This window comes from Lontra canadensis, unplaced genomic scaffold (assembly GCF_010015895.1).
Source record: "Lontra canadensis isolate GAN:19392208 unplaced genomic scaffold, GSC_riverotter_1.0 scaffold36, whole genome shotgun sequence".
Taxonomy (NCBI): Eukaryota; Metazoa; Chordata; class Mammalia; order Carnivora; family Mustelidae; genus Lontra; species Lontra canadensis.
The window spans coordinates 5926149-5940197 of record NW_022631030.1 but is presented as its reverse complement, the minus strand read 5'-3'; the positions used below and the strand labels follow the sequence as shown (position 1 = coordinate 5940197).

At 39.5% G+C, this 14049-nt stretch overlaps 1 long non-coding RNA gene across 2 annotated transcripts in view; it reads left to right on the top strand.

The window, feature by feature from the left end:
- Positions 1-7168, top strand: part of LOC116874224 — a 42706-nt gene extending 35538 nt beyond the window's left edge. For both annotated transcript variants that reach the window (XR_004383950.1, XR_004383949.1), the window contains exons 2-3: positions 2786-2863; positions 7009-7168. This is a non-coding gene — a long non-coding RNA (uncharacterized LOC116874224). The remainder of the gene's footprint in view (positions 1-2785; positions 2864-7008) is intronic.
- The last annotated feature ends 6881 nt before the right edge of the window (positions 7169-14049 follow it).

Sequence of the window (14049 nt, the reverse complement as noted above, 5' to 3'; positions counted from 1 at the left end):
CCATTCATTGTTTAGTAGCAGGTCATTTAACATTCTTGTATTTATGCTCTTTCCAGATTTTTCTTGTGATTGGTTTCCAGTTTTATACCATTTTGATCAGAAAAGATGCATGGTAGGATTTCAGCCTTTGAATTTGTTGAGACTTATTTTGTGATCTAACCTGTGATCTCTTCTGGAGAATGTCTTATGTGCGCTTGAAAAGAATGTGTGTTCTGCTGTTTTTGGATGGAATGTTCTGAATATATCTGTGAGATCCATCTGGTCCAATGTGTCATTCAAAGTCATTGTTTCCTTGTTGATTTTGTTTGGAAGATTAATCCACTGATATATGTGGGGTGTTACAGGCCTCTGCTTTGTTCTATCACTATCAGTTACCTTGGTATTAACTGCTTTATGGATTTGGGTGCTCCCACGTTGTGTATGTAAATATTTACAATTGGTAGATCTTCTGGTTCTATCGCTCCCTTTGATTATAGCAAGAGATAAAGGAAACTGCATAGTCTTTTTTTTCCCCTTTAATTTTGTCTGATCTATTTCTATGCTGGCTTTCTTCTCACTTCCATTTGCATAATAAATGCTTTTCCATCCCTTTACTTTTAATCTGCATGTGTCTTTTGGTCTGAAATTATAGACGGGTCTTGCTTTTTCACCCATTCCATCATCTTATGTCTTTTGGAGCGTTTAGTCTATTTACAGAAAAAATGGGCATTTTAAATAACAGCCATTCTGGAAAGCAGAGTCTCCTCATTCTTGGAGTTTGTTGCTATACATCTAGGGTTTTCCTGTATTATATAGTCTTTGTGTGGTTGAATTCTCTGATTAGCTTAATGGTGAGCAATATAAGAACACAGATTTTCTTTTTTTTTCTTTTTTTTTTTTTTTTAAAGATTTTATTTATTTATTTGACAGAGAGCGATCACAAGTAGGCAGAGAGGCAGGCAGAGAGAGTGAGAGGGAAGCAGGCTCCCCACTGAGCAGAGAGCCCGATGCGGGACTCGATCCCAGGACCCTGAGATCATGACCTGAGCCGAAGGCAGCGGCTTAACCCACTGAGCCACCCAGGCGCCCAGACACAGATTTTCTTAGATGCCTAGAACCACGGTCTTTCAGTCTTTGCAGAAGGGCTCTATTTGTGTATTGGGGCAGGTCTTTAAGGCTGTTTCCAACTGTTTTAGCCTTTACTTTCTGCTTGAGTGGAGCCTCAAGGTTACCCCGAGTGAGCTCCTCAGACCTTCTCAGCTCTTCCCTATGCATGGCGCTGGCCTTCCACACCACTTTATGCATCTGTATTGCCCTCTAGAGTCCTGGGAATAGGCCACAGCATTTCAGAACATTTTTATGTCTCATTAAGACTTTCAGTGGGGTGGGCGCCTGGGTGGCTCAGTTGGTTGAGCGACTGCCTTTGGCTCAGGCTATGATCCCAGACTTCCAGGATCGAGTCCTGCATCGGGCTCCCAGCTCCTTGGGGAGTCTGCTTCTCCCTCTGACCTTCTCCTCTCTCACTCATTCTCTCTCAAATTAATTAAAAAAAAAAAAAAAAAAAAACTTTCAGTGGGGTGAAGACCGAAACCTGATTGAAAAGAAACTTTTTCTTTTATCCCACAGATTTTTGGTTATCCTATTGTGTTTTAAACAAACAGCTTTTTTTGCTGTCTCTAGTAGTTGCCAGGCTGCTGTTTTTAGCTGTGATTGTGGGCTACTGCTTTTCATGGTCACCAAAGAGTTGGAGGAGAGGGTGGTGGTGACTTAAAATGCCACAAAGCTTATTGTTCATACCAAGATTTGGCTATTTTTTCTTGAACATATTTCCCAATTTGCTTAAGTCTTTGATTAGTTTCTAAAGGTTATTGACATTTTTTTCCAGTGTGCTCATTGCTTTTGTAGAAAATTTTTAGAGGTCCTTACTCTGTCATTTTTACTAATATTACCCATATCTTAAGCTTATTTTTTTTTAAACTGAAAATACATTGTCAAATATGTTTTGTATACTAAAAGGTCTATTTATGCTGTAAAGAACAGTCAGGTAGGTCTTGTAGTAGTCAAATGTATTGTGGAAAGAGATGTTGGAAAAAAGGGAATGATGAATTTTACATCCCGATTCTGTAAGTGTTCTATCTGGTTGGAGGTACGTGTAAATAACAGCTTGGAGGGAGGGTTATGTATTAAATAAAGTAGAAATAGCCATATTCCTCAAAATTCATTAATAAAAAGTCAGGAATGTTATTAAGAATTAAGGTGGCCTCTGGCTATGTTAAACATGGAGGAATATTTTACTCTGGAAAATTCAACCTCCTTAAGCACTTGAAAAAAAATAGAGGGGCTTCCTTTTTTCCAACAAATCACAAGTTAGATCAAAATCTCTCATACAGTGTCTCTTTAAGACTCTAAGCTTTAAGGCACTGAATCTTAAAAAGGTGTACTGGGTCACACCATCGTCAGGCTGGTAGACAAAAGGAGACAGAAATGCAATGCTTACCCTCTTAAGCAGCAGTTAGTTCTGCGCCTTTAGCTGCCAGGACATGCTTGATAAATGATTCTCTTATGTGGGAAACACTCTCGAGGGCACATTCATATTTTGACAAATATCTCCCGAATTTGGAAGTCATGCACTATGGTACTGTGTAATCATCAGAAGAGTTAACTGCCCATCTGTAGTGGTGGCTCTTCATGATCTAATGCAGAGATGAACTTGGGCTCTAGGGCAGGACAATTCTTAGCATTCTGTCCATGATGCCTTTCTCTTGTGTCCCAGAATTCATAGATATGTATATATTTATCATTTCAGGACTTTGGAGCCCAAAGACTTCGAGAAGAAGACACCTATTCACCACACTCTTGCCTAGAAGACAACCAGAAATATTTGGTAGGTTTTAGATTCTTTTGAAATATGCAAGTTAACCACAAGCAGATACAATCATGTCATTGAGTCTAAAATTCAGTTCTTTTTGTATTTACTATTCAAGAACTAAGACAAGTTTCTGCTGAAGCATGACCCTTATATAAGCAGATGTGGAAAGGGGAACTCTTGTTTTCCATGCTTGAGCAGCAAGAAGAGTAATAGAAGTTACTGTAAATGGTTTTCATTTCTGTTCCTTTTGAAGTGTAATTAGAATGACTGGTCTATCATGTAGGTTACAATATTTGCTGGTAAACGTTTCTTCTGAAATGATAAGAGTGATTAAAATGCATGAGATGTTTTCTGGAACAAATCATTCAAGCATTATTTCTGATGGTGGGAACTGAATTAGAAAAGTGAGATATTTAAGTATCTTCATATGGTATTTTTCACGTAAGAGGATTTTTTCCCCACCTCAAACATTTGCTAACACCAAGAATTTAAGTTGTTTTATGTAACATCCATTGAAGAATGAGCTATTGAAAAATACAAGCCATTTCCTGACCGGTGCCTCTTGGCCCTTGGTGTATCATTGGCTTTCTCTTACCTTTTCTTAATTTTTAATTTAGATGGAAAAAAGAATGGAGGATGAAGAATTGGGGAACTGTGGAGAAGGGGATTATAAAAGCTCCTAGGACTGAGAATATATACTATAGAATTTTGCTCAGATTCCATGAAAAATAATGATTCCCCTTCTACTTGGTAATGCAGATAGCCTAGCTGACCTCCAAGTACCTACCGTACAACATCTGTTCTGTGGAGGGAAAGCATTTTTACAAAGTAAAGATGGAAGATATATAGTCTAATCATTCTGTGGTATAGATCAATATTTTTAATACCAAGGCCTCATAATATGAAAATCTCTTACCCCTCTCACATAGCAATGATTTTCAAGGGGAATGTACATGACATCCTTTGCAAATTTCCACCAGTCAAGATGTCAATCTTTTGTATAGTCTATATTACTAAAGGAAGATAAAATTATATATTTGGAAAACAAAAGCCATCTTAAATATGCTTTTATTCTATAAACATTGCCTCTTCCCCAAAATGACAAAATGCATTGGGGGGGGGTTGATGTCTTATCCTTGGATGATAATTATTGCTACACATGAGTGGTCCCCAAATTCATTGGGGGTAGGCAGAACTAATATTTTTAGCTAACAAGGGAAACAAATTAGAGTTTCCTAATAATGAATGTTAATGCTGATACTAATCAAATGAGAGTAAGTGCACACTTACCTGTGACATACTGAACCTGAGTATTCTGAGGAAAGAAAGGGAATTGAGTGTAGAAGTTTTAACAGTGGTACTTTCCTTCATTCACTACTTTTATCACATTGTAGAATTTATAAGCCTAAGTACAACACAGTAATTAGATTAAAATTAAGCATCTTTAATGTGAAAATACCTATACCATTGTGTTTTAGAGACATGAGGTATTAAATGTAACAGCACAAATTAAATGAATAATGAAAAAAAAATTTAGGATCAAGCTAAAGCCATTCTTAAAAACTTATGTTAGAAAAAAATATGTAAAATTAGCTAAGTCTACACTTTGAGGAGTTAGGAAAAATAACAGGAATGTAGTAAGAATGAGCCAAAGCTAATAAAATAGAACACAAATACAATTAGAAAAGATTTACGAAACGGAAGGGTTTTTGAAACATTGACAAAACTGCCAAGGTGGATTTAAAAAAAATAGTCTAATAAACTTCAGGAATGAGTAAACTGTAGACATTTCAAAAGAGATAAATAACTTAATGCCAAAACGTATTTACTTATTTGAGAGAGAGAGAGAGAGCACAAGAAGGGGGGAGTGGCAGGGATAGGGAGAAACAGACTCCCTGCCGAGCAGAGAATCTGATGTGTTGATCCCAGGACCCTGGGATCATGACCTGAGCTAAAGGCAGATGTTGAACCAGTTGAGCCACCCAGGTGCTCCTAATGCCAATATTTAAAATTTAAATATGATGTATTAAAAGTAAAAATAGATTATCAAGATAGTAAAAATTATTAGGGGAATTGAAACAATAGTTAAATTCTTCCACAAAGAAAACTCTGGGGCTATAGGGTCTATAAAACATCAAAGGAAAATTTCCAATCTTCTAAAAAAATAATTGCAGAGAATTTTTGAAAAGAAATATTCTGGAACTCATGAAGATGGCATAATTTTGGTATACAATTCCAGTGAGGACAGTAAGAAAGAAAAAGTATAGGCCATTATAAACTCAGCAATACAACAGTTTTCAAAAAGATTAGTATTTCATAAGCAAGTTTTATGTATCTAAGGAATGTAAAATTGGCATACTAGAAAATTCACAATGAAAGGAGAAAAACCATATAGAATTCTATAGATGGGAAAGCATTAGAAAATTCAGCATCCAGAATATAAGCAAATTTCATACTTAATGGAGACAAGACTGAGTTTTCATTTGTATCAGAAACAAGACAAAAGCACCTGCCATCACTCCTATTGAAGAGTATCCTTAATATCCTACCCAACACAGTAAGACAAGGAGAAGAAAAAAAAGGATTGGAATGAAAAAAATTATTTTAATATACAAAAGGCAATCATTTCAACATAGTAGCACCAGTTAGAAGATGTATTTAGAAACAAATACTACTTACATTAACAAAAAATTACTTACATTATTTTTTTTGAAGGTATGAAACCTCAAGAGGGGAGCAAAAACAGTATTATTTGGAAAGACTAAAAACCTAAATAGAACATACTATGTTCATGGGTAGGAAATCTCAAAGATAGCAGATTTTACATAGATCTTTGGATTCAGTGCACCTCCAATTGAAACCCCGGTAGAAATTTCCCCAAACAACCCAAAAAACCTAAGTTTTGCTTATATGAATGCATATGGAAGAGCAAATTGTATATGCCACAACTGATACGGAACAGCAAATGCCAGAGAATCACCAAGATACCCTTGATAGAAACGGTCAGGAAACAAGTCCTGTCCCCTTCAAGGTCCGAGGTGGACTAAGAATCAAAATTGACATGGGACAGATTAACAGAAAATAAAATTTAATGGTATACATATGGGGAACCTACCCAGACACGCAAAGTTCAGAGACAGGCAAAATGAGGTGACTAGGTCATTCTGAACTAAGGAGAAAAGGGTAGAGGGTCTGGGATTTCAGAGAAAAGGACTGTACTTCACAGGGTGATGAGAGAAGCTGTTTGGTAATAGGATGTTTACGATTTTTTAAATTTTATTTATTTGACAGACAGATCACAAGTAGGCAGAGAGGCAGGCAGAGAAAGAGGATAATTAGATGTTTACCTGCCATACAGACGGCTCACTCAGATAAAATTTATTTCTGCTAATAACGCTCATTCTGGGGAGGACTACCAATTTAGGCTCTTAGATGTAGTTAAGGGAGGAACAAAAATTTCTCTTGACCCCATAGGGTCTTGACTGCCTTTAAGAATAACTTTTTACCTTCGGAATAACCTTTATGCTGAAGTAGTTCATTTTAGGGCAGCCTGCCCTGGGCCGCTACAGCTACTTCCTTTGAAACGTCCATGAATTTTCACGCATAAAAGTTGAGCTAACAGGAGATATGCCAAGGGTAACAATCCTATCAGTGTAACTCAGAAAAATCATAGAGGCCACATTGAAGATGGGTAGGAAGGGTGGAGATGTGGTCAGGATCCAACCAATCTGTAAGGCCAACCACCAATGGAAGGGACACCAGAAGCAGGGAGAGGAACAGACCCCACAACCAGGCAGCCCAGATATAGAAGTACCTACACTGGGAAGACAAGTCCTTATTTGGTTTAAAAACCAGAGGGGCTTAACTTTGTGGGTGTTGCATAAATGGGGCTTAACATCAGGATCCTTAAAAATCAGTGGGCCCAACTCAGAGCTGGAGAGCAATAGGAAATGGAGTCCCCACCCTTAAAGAGACCAGCATAACAGACAAACAACCCCGTCCAGATACAGCACAGAAACAGCAGTTTGGAAAGAGCCTAGGGCCTGTGGGGAAGGAGTTGTATTTACTAATCTCAGAACTGGTTGGGGCGGGGGGATCTATAGGAGACTTCTCAAGAACAAAAGAGCTAATGGTGTCTCTTCTCTCCCCTGCTCCCCCAGCCCACATACACAGACACCTGCGGAAACCAGTACAGAACCCTCACCACTTAGCTTTTGCTAACAGCATGCCTTGCCACTGAGTTTTCCTGAAGACTGTCCCATCCAACCTGCCTCACTCCACAGGTCTCCCTCCAGAGTGATTCCACAGAGGCCTCATGGTGCCTCAACGGGGGTCCAGCACCACTCCAGAGGTACTCTTGCCCTGGGGAGAGGAGAAGATACCCACACACACAGCAGTTCAATGGCAGCCCCAGCAAGGGGCTGCAGGCGGACCTGACTGCCTGCCCCACCCACCAACAGAAACCTCCTGGGGGTGGGGGGTGTGGGGGTCAGCACAAAGAGAACCCAGTCATTCAGGGTCACTGTAACCACCACAGAAGACTGGGGACAGACATCTTCTCTTACTCCTGACCTTGCCCACTAATGAAAGCCCCTTGGGGACAACAGAGGGAGAGAACTCTGTAGTTTGGTGCAACCATGGTTCCAGCAAGTAGGCTGAAGGCAAGTACTGGGTCTGACCTAATTCAAGCCCAGAGTGGCCCCAGACTGGCACCTTTACAGCCCAGGAACCAAACCCTGATGACAACAGGCAAAGAGGGCCAGGGAAGCTAACTGGACTAAAGGCAAATGGGGCTCAATGACAGTAGTAGGGTACATGCAACATACATAGGAGATACCCCTGAAGCACCAGGGTCCACTGAGGAGGGAACATTGCCCTATAGAGCATTTCAGGATCGTTTCATAAGGCCACTCATTTCAAGATCAGGAGACCTAGCTAACTTTAATACACAGAAGCAAAATTAGGAATTATGCCCCAAATGAAACAACAGGACCAAAAAGAGAATGTAATTATAAAGATACTCACTAGACTTAAGATTGAAAGATCCCCACGTGACCTTCAGCAAAGAAAGAAAATATAAAAAAGAACCAATTAGAGATGAAGAGTTCTGAAATTAAAAATATGCTCAAGTCAATAAATAGTAGACCAGAGGAAGTAGTAAAACAGATAGGAAGCTAGATGATGGTAATGGAGCAACCAAGCTGAACAGGACCCAAAAAAAAAAAATAGGTAAGAGAACTCAGCAACACCATCAGGTGTAATAACAGTCACATTCTAGGGATCCCAGAAGGAGGAGAGAGACAAAAGCAGAAATTTTGATTAAGTATCTGAAAACTTTCCTAATCTGGGGAAGGAAACAAATCTAGGTCCAGAAGGCACAGAGAACCACCAAAAAAAAAAAAAAAAAAAAAAAAAAAAAATCAACCTAAGGAGGTCCACACCAAGACACATAAAATGGCAAAAAGTAGTGAGAATTTTAAAAGCAGCCAGGGGAAAAAACAATTATATACATACAAGGGAAACTCCATAAAGCTGTCAGCAGATTTTTTTAGCAGAAACTTTGCAGGCCAGTGGCAAGGGGGATGATATGTTCAAAGTGCTAAAGAAAAAAAACCCTGCAGCTAAGAATACTCTATCCAGCAAGACTGTCATTCAGAATACAAGGAGAGATAAAGAGTTTTTCAGACAAAAGAAAAAGGAGTGCATGACCACTAAATCAGGCCAACAAGAAATACTAAGGAGAATTCTTTGAGTGGAAAAGAAAAGGCCATAATCAGGTATAAGAAAATTAGAGAAAAAAAAATGTTAATATAACATGTTTACATGCTCAGGCACCTGTAAACATCAAGTAGATTAACCAGTACAGAGATTAAAGCACAAAGCAGTAAGATCAATTAGATCTAGAAAAAAGTCAATACAGGGATTCACAAAAGAATATAAGGTATGATGTCATATACATAAATGTGTGGGGGTGGGAAGAGTAAAAGTTGTCCATGCTACGCATAGCAATCTACAGATATAATGCAATCCCTAGCAAAAAACCGACAGTATTTATCACAGAACTAGAACAAATAATCCTAAAATTTTATGGACCACAGAAGACCCTGAATTGCCAAATCAATCTTGAAAAACAAAACTGAAGATATCCCAAGTCCAGATTTCAAGATAGACTATAAAACTGTAGTAATCAAAATAGTATGGTACTAACACAAAAATAGACCTATAGATCAAAAGAAAAGAGAGCCCAGAAAGAAACCTACAATTACATGGTCAATTAATCTACAACAAAGGAGGTAAGAATATACCAGGGGAAAAAGCCTCTTCAACAAAAGGTGCTGGGAAATCTGGACAGCTACATGCAAAGGAATGAAACTGGATCATTTTCTTACACCACACACACACACACACACACACACACACACACACACACCTCAAAATGGATTGAGGACCTCAATGTGAGATCTGAAACTATACAACAAAGGAAGCCAAAATATGCAGTGCGACAGTTCTCTTCAAATAATGTTGGGAAAACTGGACAGCTACATACAAAATGAAACTAGACCACTTTCTTACACCATACACAAAAACTCAAAATGGATTATAGAGTTCTAAATGTGAGACCTGAAACCTAAAAATCCTGGGAGAGTGCACAGGCAGTAGTTTCTCTGCCATCACCCATAATATTTTTCTATGTATCTCCTGAGGCAAGGGAAACAAAAGCAAAAATAATCTATTGGAACTACATCTAAATAAAAAGCTTTGGTGCAGTGAAGGAAATAAACAAAACTAAAAGGCAACCTGCTGAATGGGAGGGGAGATTTGCAAATGACATATCCAAAAAGGGTTAGTGCCCAAGCAATAAAAAGAGTTGATACAACTCAACACCCAAACAACAACTAATCCAATTAAAAAAATGGTCAGAAGACATGAACAGATATTTCTCCACAAGGCATACAGGTGGCCCAAAGACACATGAAAAGATCAACTTTACTCATCAGTAATCAGTAAGTAAACAACGAGTATTGGCAAGGATGTAGAGAAAAAGGAACCCTTGTGCACTGTTGGTGGGAATGCAAACTGGTGAAGCCACTGTGGAACACAGTGTGGGGGTTCCTCAAAAAGTTAAAAATAGAGTACCCTAAGGTCCAGTAATCATACTGCTGGGTATTTACCCACAGAAACTGAAAACAGTAAATCAAAAAGATGCAAGCATTCCTAGGTTTGTTGCAGTATTTACGTTAGCCAAGATATGGAGCCAGTCCATATATCCTTCCATAGATGATAAATACATGGTATAAATACAGAAGGGAATATTACTCTGCCATAAGAAAGAAAATTTGTCATTTGCAACATAGAATTCTATCTTCTAAATCCATCTGAGTGAAATAAGTCAAAGACCTATCCATGGGATTTCATTCATATATGGAATTTCAGAAATGAGAAACCAAAAAACATACTCTTCACTATAGAGAACTGATGCTTATCAGAGGGGAGGTGGTTGGGGGGTACAGGTGAAATAGGTGAGGGGGATTAAGAATACACTTAGCGCTGAGTAATGTATAGAATTTTTGAATTGTTATATTGTACCCTTGGAATCTATGTTTGTTACATTTGGATTAAATATGAATTAAAGATAATTTTTTTTTAATTGAGCTGGTAGTTAGTTTCATTGAAATAGTCTCTCGGTCATCCTTACAATAGTCGAGCTCATTTTAGGAGGCAGTCAGCTGCATTCTGGTTCAAGTAATCAGGTATTAAATAGGAGGTATTCCTATTGTCTATACATAAGCTGCTGTTGTGATTTCTCTGAAGTTTACATCAAGTCATTCATACTTAGTTCACAGAGCTTCAGGAAAGAGGGCAGTTTTAATTCTCAAATGATTCCAAGTCAGCAAGGTGGGAGACAAATCAAAATGTTAGTTTGGAAAATCATAGCCAGACATTGAAAGATACTAGGAGAAATCAGGATCTAGTCCAGTTTATAATGCATAGCATTAATATCTAATATCTACAGAGATGTTGCATTTTTAAAAATGCAAATTTTTAATTAGGATTAACATCTAATATCTACAAAGATGTTGCATTTTTTAAAAAGCCAAATTAACAGTGGTTTGTTTGTAAAATTAGTTTAAAAACAAACTTGGCCTGAATATTTATATAAGTGCAGCAGGAAACTGGTTGACCATATAGACTTTCAAAAACCTTGCTTTTGGGGTGCCTGGGTGGCTCATGGGTTAAAGCCTCTGCCTTCGGCTCAGGTCATGAGCCCAAGGTCCTGGGATCGAGCCCCACATTGGGCTCTCTGCTCAGCGGGGACCCTGCTTCCTCCTCTCCCTCTGCCTGCTTCCCTGCCTACTTGTGATCCCTGTCTGTCAAATAAATAAATAAAATCTTTGAAAAAAAAAAAAAAAACCCTGCTTTTCTGGAACTTTTCATAAGTCATCTCTAGATTGACCTTTTTACAGCATCTCATGGCCTGAAACCATGCTAAAGACTTGATGTCAGACTTTGCCTACAATACCTAATGGATGTGAGTGAATTCATCTCTTTGGGGTTTCTGCACCTGCCAGGAAGGAACCTTCTTTATTCTCTTGGTAAGTCTGCTGGGAACTCTAAGGAAAGGTACCAGGCTGAGACTTCTAAGGGGCCTCACTGGCTCCATAAAGTCAATCTTAATTCTTTTTTAAAGCTGTCTGGTCATATCTGAATCTATGTATATCTCTCATAAATATTAAATTCTAGTCAAAGCCCTATTTCCAATTGTGTCCTGTCGTAAGGAGAACATACTCTCATTGAACATATGCAAATAAATATATTGCCATAAAAAAATCTAAACACTTACCTGAGAGTCTGAATTCTCAAGGGGTCAGGTAGGGAGAAAAGATCAATGTTTCAATTTGTTCAAAGGCATATTTTATCAAATTGCTGTAAGTTAGTTTAAGAGAAAAGGTTCACTTAAATCTGGAGAAAAGGTTCACTTAAATCTGGAGAAAAAGATTGCTAGGAAAATGGCAGAGTAGGGGGACCCTAAGCTCGTCTTGTTCCATGGATACAACTGCGTTAACACTCACATTAGTGTAAATAACACAGAAAATGACCTGAAAACTAGGAGAACAGACTCCACAACTAAATGCAGAGAAGCCACTTTAAATAAGGTATGAAAGGCGGAGTCATGGTGGGTTGATAAAGGGACCATGGGCCATCTATGGGAGGGACAGATCCGTAGGCATAGACAAGGCAGAGAAACAGACTAGGACACTGCAGGGAGCCCACATGGAGGGGAAAAAAAAAAAAATCACTATCACATATGACTTTGAAAACCAGAGGAATTCTTTGAGCTCTTACAACCAGCATGACTGAAGACCTGGAATTTTAAAAATGAGCAGGCTCAATTCTGGGAGAGTCCAGGAATAGGAAGCTGAGTTCCCACCCTTAAAGAGACAATAAAACAAACAGCCCTGGGAGATACAGCGTGGAAGCAGCGGTTTTGAAAATGCCTGGGACATTCGGGAGGGAGCGTATTGATTTTGGAACAGATCCCAGAGGAGCAGGAATGGCTAAGGGAATTCTCCAGGAACGAAGCTGCCGGCAGGTGCCATCTCCCTTCTACATACCACACCCGTCATAAACATGCTGCCACCTGTGGGAACCAGAGCAGTGTCAACGTTTACTACCTAACTTGCTTACACCAAGCCCTGGCCGGCCCCCTGTACTTTGGCAGATCTTCCCCTTCTAGTCACACCTGCCTCAGTCCCAGTACTGTGAGTCCCCTCCCCCAGGACACTGACTCAGTCCCTGCCAAGATGCCATGCATTTTGTGGGGCCTTGGTCCTGGCAGCGGGCCCTGCAGAAACTGGAAGTACACCCTGTTAAAACTGCACGCCACACCCCTCACGCTTCCAGATCTGCCCAGGCTGGTCCTGGTTCCAGCTGTGGCAGGTCTCATTCTCCAAGCAGGACAGCACATCACACCTCAGCTGGAGACCAAATGTAGCCCACAACAGTCAAAGAGCACTTAGGCAGGTGAGGGGACTGAAGGGGGGAAAAAAAGCCAGACACAACAGCAGGGCACAAATAACACAAATAGCAGCTAACCCCCAAAGTGCCATATTCTGAGGAACAGGGAACATTGTACTGCAGGGCACTATGGGACCTCTTCATAAGGCCATTACTTTCAAGAACAGGAAAGGTAGCCGACTTTCCTAGCACACAGAGTGTTAGATAAGAGGGGACAGAGGAGTAGGTCCTAAATGAAACAACAAGATAAAGTCACAGCAAGAGACCTAAGTGAAATGGGTACAATATGCCTGATAGAGAATTCAAAGGAGTGATTATACAGATATGTACTGGACTTGAGAAGAGAGTACAGGATATCAGTGAGACCCTTAAAAGAGATAAAGAACCAATCAAAGGTGAACACAATAAATGAAATTAAAAACACACACTAGATGGAAGGGTGCCTGGGTGGCTCAGTTGGTTAAATGCCCAACTCCAGTTTAGCTCAGGTCTTAATCTTGGGTCAGGAGTTCAAGCCCTATGTTGAGCTCCATGCTGGGCATGGAGCCTACTTAAACAAAACAGAACAATAACAACAACAACAACAACAAAACAACAACAAGCTCTCCCCACTAGAAGGAATAAATAGCAGGCTAGAGGAAGCAGAGGAACCAGTTAGACAGTACTGGGAAGTAATAAAGCGAAGCAGGTGAGGAAAAAAAATACGAAAATGAGAACAGCTTTAGGGAACCATTAAGCATTATAACACTTGCATTATAGGGATCCCAGAAGGAGAAGAGAGCAAAGAGGGGAAGGAGTAGAAAACTTGAAGTAATAGCTGAAAAGTTCCTTAATCTGGGGAATAAAACAGATATCCAGATCCAGGAGGCACAGAGGTTGCCCAAAAAGTCAATCCAGGGAGGTCTACACCAAGACACATAATTAAAATGGCAAAGAGTAGTGATAAAGAGAATTCTAAAAGCAGCAAGAGAAAAAATGACCTTTGCAGGCCAGAAGGGAATGGGATGACTTACTCGAATTGTTGAAGAGAAAAAAAAACAAAACCTGCCTTCAAGAATACTCTATCCAGCAATGCTGTCATCCAGAATGGAAAGAGAGTCACGCAGACAAACAAAAGGTACAGGAGTTCGTGACCACTAACCCAGCCCTACAAGAAATATTAAAAGGGACCCTTAGAGTGGAAA